This window comes from Dipteris shenzhenensis, chromosome 26 (genome assembly GCF_047967505.1).
Source record: "Dipteris shenzhenensis isolate YYH24624 ecotype China chromosome 26, Dip_SZ_1.0, whole genome shotgun sequence".
Classification (NCBI taxonomy): Eukaryota; Viridiplantae; Streptophyta; class Polypodiopsida; order Gleicheniales; family Dipteridaceae; genus Dipteris; species Dipteris shenzhenensis.
This window is the reverse complement of record NC_141621.1, coordinates 42,228,028-42,234,866: the sequence shown is the minus strand read 5'-3', so window position 1 is coordinate 42,234,866 and position 6,839 is coordinate 42,228,028.

The following is a 6,839-nucleotide window of genomic DNA, read 5'->3' as shown; positions in this document are numbered from 1 at the left end:
GCTGTCTTCTAGGGCAGCAACATGCACAGGTCAAAGAAACAAGCACTCCCTTGTGTTCTGGTTGAGTGGGAGGGGCAACTACAATCACAGGATCTTGGAAGCCACAAGCCTAGACAAGGAAGGGACCTAGCCCATATATAAGGTCACCATTGGGCCCTCATTCTATACAGCAAGCCGTCATTTCAGCTTTGAGACAATCAACACATGGGACAATGTCCAATATTCTCTTGGTGTAGATTGTCTGACATGTAGAGCAGCAAGGTGCTTGCTTAGATGGCCTTTAACAGGTCTCTTACATGATCAGTGAGAGCAGGATGCATAGCTCATGGAGGAGCCTTGAATAAGCCCAAGAATTTCAGAAGGATATCATGTATTCATGGTCATTGGCATCCATCCCAATGTGGCCGATACTCTCTTTTGGGGGGGGGCAATCATGTGTCATCTCTCACATGTGTGGCTCTATACATGTTACATTACTTTCAGCAAGGAGTTGGCTCTATGCATGTAGGGCAAGCGAGAGTTTCCTCTATGCATGTTACATTATTTTCAAAGCACAATACGAAGCAGGTTGTTCTCGTGAGATGGCAAGTGATTGGGATAGCTAACAGACAACTTCAGCTACATTTGTCAAAAAATGAGTCTCACATGTGAGCTATATGTGTGCTACCAACATGGCAGCCTAGGTGCTGCCCATGTGGTAGCCCTATCCTTTGCCTTTTCTATTTGAGTATGCTTCCCACATGGCAGCCGATGTGCTACCTATGTGGCAGCCCATCAAGCTTAAGTGCACCTCAACCAAGACAGATAGTTGGGGAGCAAGTCGGGTTGGCTGGTTGGAAGCTCCTAGTCAGCCAGAATAGGCTACAAGTTAGTTGGCTTTGGGGGGGCCATTTGGGGCTCATAGTTCATCTAGGGGAGTAGCCCTTCAGGAGCACTTTGGAGCAGCAAAGCAGCAGGTCTTGGGCCATCATCCAGGATGACTAGAGAAGGCTGATTGCTGCAGACATAGCTCAGACGGAGACTTCACTCTTGGCTGTCTTCAAGGGCAGGAAGGTGCATGTTAGGTCAAAGGGACAAGCACTCCCTTGTTATCTGGTTGAGAGGGAGGGGAAGCTACAATGGCAGGATCTTGGAAGCCACAAGCCTGGATAAGGTAGGGACCTAGCCCATATATAAGGTCATCACTGGGCCCTCATCTTCTATAGCAAGCCATCATTTCAGCTCCGAGACAATCAACACATGGGACAATGTCCAATATCCTTTTGGTGTAGACTGTCTGACATCATGTAGAGCAGCAAGCTCCCTGCTTGGGCGGCCTTCAATAGGTCTCTTACAAGATCAGTGAAAGCAGGGTGCATAGATCATGGAGGAGCCTTGAATCAGCCCAAGAATTTTAGAAGGATATCATGTATTCATGGTCATTGGCATCCATCCCAATGTGGCCGATACTCTCTTTTGGGGGGGGGGCAATCATGTGTCATCTCTTACATGTGTGGCTCTATGCATGTTACATTACTTTCAATGAGGAGTTGGCTCTATGCATGTAGGGCAAGAGATGAGTTGGCTCTATGTATGTTACATTACTTTCAGAGCACAGTACGAAGCAGGTTGTTCTCATGAGATGGCAAGTGATTGAGATAGCTAACAGACAACTTCAGCTACATTTATCAAAAAATTAGTCTCACATGTGAGATATATGGGGTGGAAATCGGGGCTAACACTTGAGATTTCATGTTATGTTTACTTTGGGGATTGATGCATGTGCCATGTGGGGAATATGTGCAGCATTTATTGGGTGTGGTGTCCACAATGGACAGCCACATGAATGAAGGGTCTTCTAGGAGCCTTGGATTGGCTAGCATGGACTAAAGCTGCCATGTGGGCAGCTCTCTAAGCGGCCATGTGGCTCTCAGGAGCAGGTTAGAAGGTTTGAAGTTGACTATTTTAGGGCTGGTGTGTGGGCATATGAGGCTCCGTTGACTAGATTTGGGTCTATCCAGATCTGCTTGAGTTTGCAAGCTTGGTAGGGGGCAAAATCACCCTCTATATAAGGAGCCTACATGCTTGTTCTCCTATTCATCTCAGCTACTGAAGCATGTGGAAAGGAGGGAGAGAGATACCAACGAGGGTAGGAGCACTACCGACCATTGTGTGCTCAGTTTGGTGCAACTTGAATCTCAGCTAGTCAATCCTTTTTCTTCCTCGTACTGTGTACAACATCATTTTGGCTTTGGGGGCCGAAATCCTAAATTATTATCCTTCCCTCTGTTGGTTGTTGTTACTATGCCTTCATTAGACTTCTATATTGCCAAGTGTATGTATGCTTATTATGTTCTTAGAATTGATAAAACTGTACAACAGTTGTGTTCAAAGGTAAGAAGAAAATACCATAAAGGATACAACAGGCAAATAAGATGAGAAGGAGCATTAAACTTCTTGGTGGGATCATAAAGACAGATAGTCCATGAAGGGAAACAACAATGAAGCTGGTTGTTATTTGTTTTGATTTGTCATGTAGGCATTTTGTTTACTGGTTCTATTATGTATTTTTTCAAGGTGATTGACAAAGAACATGACATTTCTAGCTATGATGGCTAAACCCATAAATAAATGGGTAGGAATAAAGAATCAACACTCCTTTGTTTAATGCCTTGGCAGGTTCGCAACGTTTCACCACCTCCAGAAATAAATAATAGCATCAAGGTATATCTATCTCCCTAGCCACATTTTTCCTACTGTTCAAACATTCTTTGCAGATCAGAGATAGATTGGATATGAGAAATTTGAGTGATTCCGTTTTGGGTTTTTTGCTAGTAGGATAGATGGAGGTCGGCATTGAAGATTGTCTACACATTGAGTTTGAGTATAGCAAGAGCAGGTAAGTTCGGGAATGTATATGCAGAATTCTTATTGTACATAAGTTGGAAGGAAAAGCAGGGGCGTGTATCTACCCTCAAGCCCAGCTTTGTGTCTTGGAAAATAGAGAAATCATCATGAAATGGAAAAGGTAATTGCTTTAATCAACTTGAACATCCAATCATGTTCTTTAAAATATTATGCAATTACATTCTTTTTATTATGATCTTCTAATAGGATATTTGAAGATATTTTAAACAAATATTCTACTAATGTTTTTGGATATTTTTCATAACGTTTTATGATATTTTTCATAAAAATATTATGACCATAACATTTTGAATATTATGACCATAATGTTTTTGGATATTTTTCGTAAAGATATTTTAAACAAATATTCTACTAATGATCTCTTGAATGTATCTTTGTAGGTTGATGCTTTTCAAAGGGGACAACGAGTAATGATCTTACATAAGGACTCAAAAGACATAGTTGGAATGGGGACAATAATTAGTTTGGATCCTTCATTTAGAGTTCATACTATACCAATGTGAGTTGGATATGTAGCAGTACGAGTTGATGATGCAATCATTAAGGATGCTTGTATATTCAAAGCAAATGATGAGATTCAGACGTTGGGTCAAGTCGTAAGCTTGAATGTTGCTTGGAAAACTCTTCATGTAATGTCTTTATAATTTTATATTTTATTTTGTTATGTAAAAATTGAATCATTTATTTCGCAAACAACTATCGAATAATATTTGTTATCAAGTAAAATGTGTGTGTTATAAAAGGTAAAAGTTATCCTTAGAAGTTTAGATGACTTCTTCACACTGTGTAATAGGAGTACTGATGCACTTAATACTTTTGATTAATCTTTCACACTTATACAATAAATTTCATTCATGGATACCAAATATCAAATGTAAAATTTTAGTCATTTAAGATTCCAATGCCATGTAACTTTTTGGCCCATTTTGAAAGCTAGTAGAAGTTAAATGTTTTGAATGCTATTGTTTAGGGGGAAATCTTTTGGCGAGCTTTTTAATGAGAGCTTTTTTACCATTTCCTTTGTTTTTGCGAGCTTTTTTTAGAAATGCATACATTTTTTTTTTTTTTGCCGAAAAAACAGTTCTAATTATATTACTTCGAGAACAAGATACAAGAGGTCAGCTTATAGCTGACGGGCTGCGTTCACAAACCGGACGCAGCCCAAAAGGTAGCATAATAAATCATACTCTCACGGAGGAATATGCTGAGTGTGAATGAACAGCCATCGGGGTGGTGAGTAGTGCCACCGAAGGCCCTGCGTAGTCTGCTCGAAGAAGAGGCTCTGTGAATCCCAAGCCTGGAGGAAGCGTCTCCGCTTCTCCTGACCAGCCCGGGAGTCTCCCTGAATCTGGTCCCACTGGCCTCTGAGGGTATGAATAATCTCACTCCAAATCTCCGCCATGATCTGGGCAGTCGATAAGGAGGTGCCACCGAGGATCTGCGCGCAGCGCGAGGTCCAGATGTGCCAACCTGTAATGCTGCTGATAATCTCCCAGACTGGCTGCCTCTCCCGAACTCCTGTATCAGCCTCTGCTAGGTGCTGTGGGATACCCTGGAGCGGTCCCCACGTCCCCTGTGTGATAAGGAAAGTGGGGTCCTGCCGGCATGCCTCGAACAAGTGATGGAGACCAGGTGCGGTGCTGCACCAACAGGACGCGTCCCAAGTGATCACTCCTAGCTCTGGTGCTGCACGAGTAAGAAGCCCGAAAGTCCACCTCCACACTTCCTGGGCGCGCATGCAGCTCCACAGGCAGTGTTTTGGTGACTCCTCATCCGCGTGGCAAATCTGACAGCAACCGTCTTGGCCTAGCTGCCTCAACCAGCTCCCCACTGGAAGACCTTTGTGGGTAAGAAGCCACAGGAAGTATGAGATCTTCCGCGGCCGCCAGCTCTCCCACAAGGCCTTCCAGAAAGCCTGCAAAAAGAACCTGGAAATACCCTGTGCGTACCAGCTAGGACGCTGGGTGGGGGGGCGGCTCTGCATCCTCCCGAGAACTCGCCTGCCCAGAGTCGTGCTGTAAGCGAAGAAGGAAGTCTGCCCCTGTCCTGTCACAATCTCTGGCCACCACCACTCTCCTGGGTCCCACTCAAGCTCTGACAAGGCCCGCCCCTCCCAGAGCCAAAGACGCCAAAGCTGCAACTGGTCCTGCTCGAAACTAGGGTCGGTATGCCAGACCTTCCCCAGAAGGCCTACGACCCTAACCCTCTGCCACGGGAGTAGGGGGTCAATGAGCGCATCCTCTCTCCTGAGGCGTCCGTCACCTGAAACCGCGAAGAAGGCGATAGAGGAGTCATCCAAACGTCCTGCGACCACCAGTGGGATGCCACGGGGGGTGAACTGTCCCAGCCAGTGGGTGTCTCCAGGCATGAGGACCTGAGGTTCAGGTGGAGCCAACCAAGCGGCTGGGATCGCACCGTCGATCTCTGTGCGTCTCGCCTGGACTCCGCGTGCACCGCCCGCTGCGTCTGCCAGATCGGCCATCTCCAGATGTCTGTACGTGTCCCTCCAAACTCGAAGGGACCGGGCTGGCCCCCTCATCCAGCCGTCCCACCTGATATGTGATCTCTCCCCCAGCTGAAGGCCCTCGGCGTCTCTGACCTGCCCATTCCAGACGAGCGGCTGGCGATCGATCTCCTCCTGACAGCTGGGCTGGGACTGAATGAGACTGAGCCGGAGCCGCCTCCAAACCATGAGGAGGCTACGAACGAGTGGGGAACGGGGCTGCGTGAGCGGGGCGGAAGTGAAGATCCACCTGAAGGACGGTAGCCACTCTCCACCTCGGCGCGGGACACAAGAGCCGACTCCCTGCTGAAGTAACATCTTCCACGTCTGCCCCCCTGGGGTCAAACCGCGGATGATAAGCTTGCCTAACAAGGCCTGACTCTGAAGCTCTGGATCAATGATCCCCAGACCCCCCTCCGCCTGCGGAAGAATGACTGTCTGCCAAGCAACCCTGGCTCTGGTATCTCTCTGCCCATCCTCCCCAGACCAAAGAAAGTTCCGAACCAACCTCCTGAGCTGTGCCACGCTGGATCTCGAGAAGCACCAGCAGGAAGCCACATACCAAGCCGTGGCTAGAAGGACCTGGTTAACTACTAAAGCACGACCTGCAAGGGACAGCTTAGCAGTGCTCCAGAAAGCCAGCTCTGGTCGGATGGAATCTAGCACCGGGAGAAACTGCTGAGCTGGCGTAATGTCTAGGCCAACCTGGAAGCCAAGGTATCTAGCTGTCTGTCCACGTGGAATCCATCTGAAGCCCAGGAATCGCCCCCACTGAGAACACGCCCCCGGGTCTGTGAGAAAACCAACTGATTTGTTCCAGTTGATTTTCGCACCAGCGGCCGAGCAGAAAACCTCCAGGGCCATCCGCACCCTCTCTAGCATCCTCTCATCGTCCTGGACATAAAGGGCTGTATCATCTGCGTACTCTGAGTCCAGAAGCTCCGTGTCCTCCCGGAGTGGAAGGCGAACACCCCTGAGCCCTGTGGACCTCGCCCGAAGGTAGTAAGTCATGGCCTCGGCGAAGAAGAGAAACAGATAAGGAGCCAGGGGACAGCCCTGACGTACTGATCTCTCCAAGCTGAAACGCTCACCCATCCTGCCTCCAATGATGACTCTGCTAGACGCTGTCCTGTACAAAGCTGAGATACCCTGAATCCAGCCTGCCGGGAAACCTAGTCGCTCCAGAGTCCCCTCCAAAAAGGACCAATCCACGCGATCGTAGGCCTTCTCGAAGTCGAGAAGTAAAATGGCAAGGTGTGAACCGCTGTACTGAGCCCACTCCGCCGCCTCTGAAAAGGTAAAGACATTATCCAGGATACTGCGATCCTGGACAAAGCCTGTCTGAGTGTCACGAGGTCTGGGAGTAGAGGTCGAACTCTGGCACTGATCATCTTGGCGAGGATTTTGTAGGCAGTGGTAAGGAGAGTGA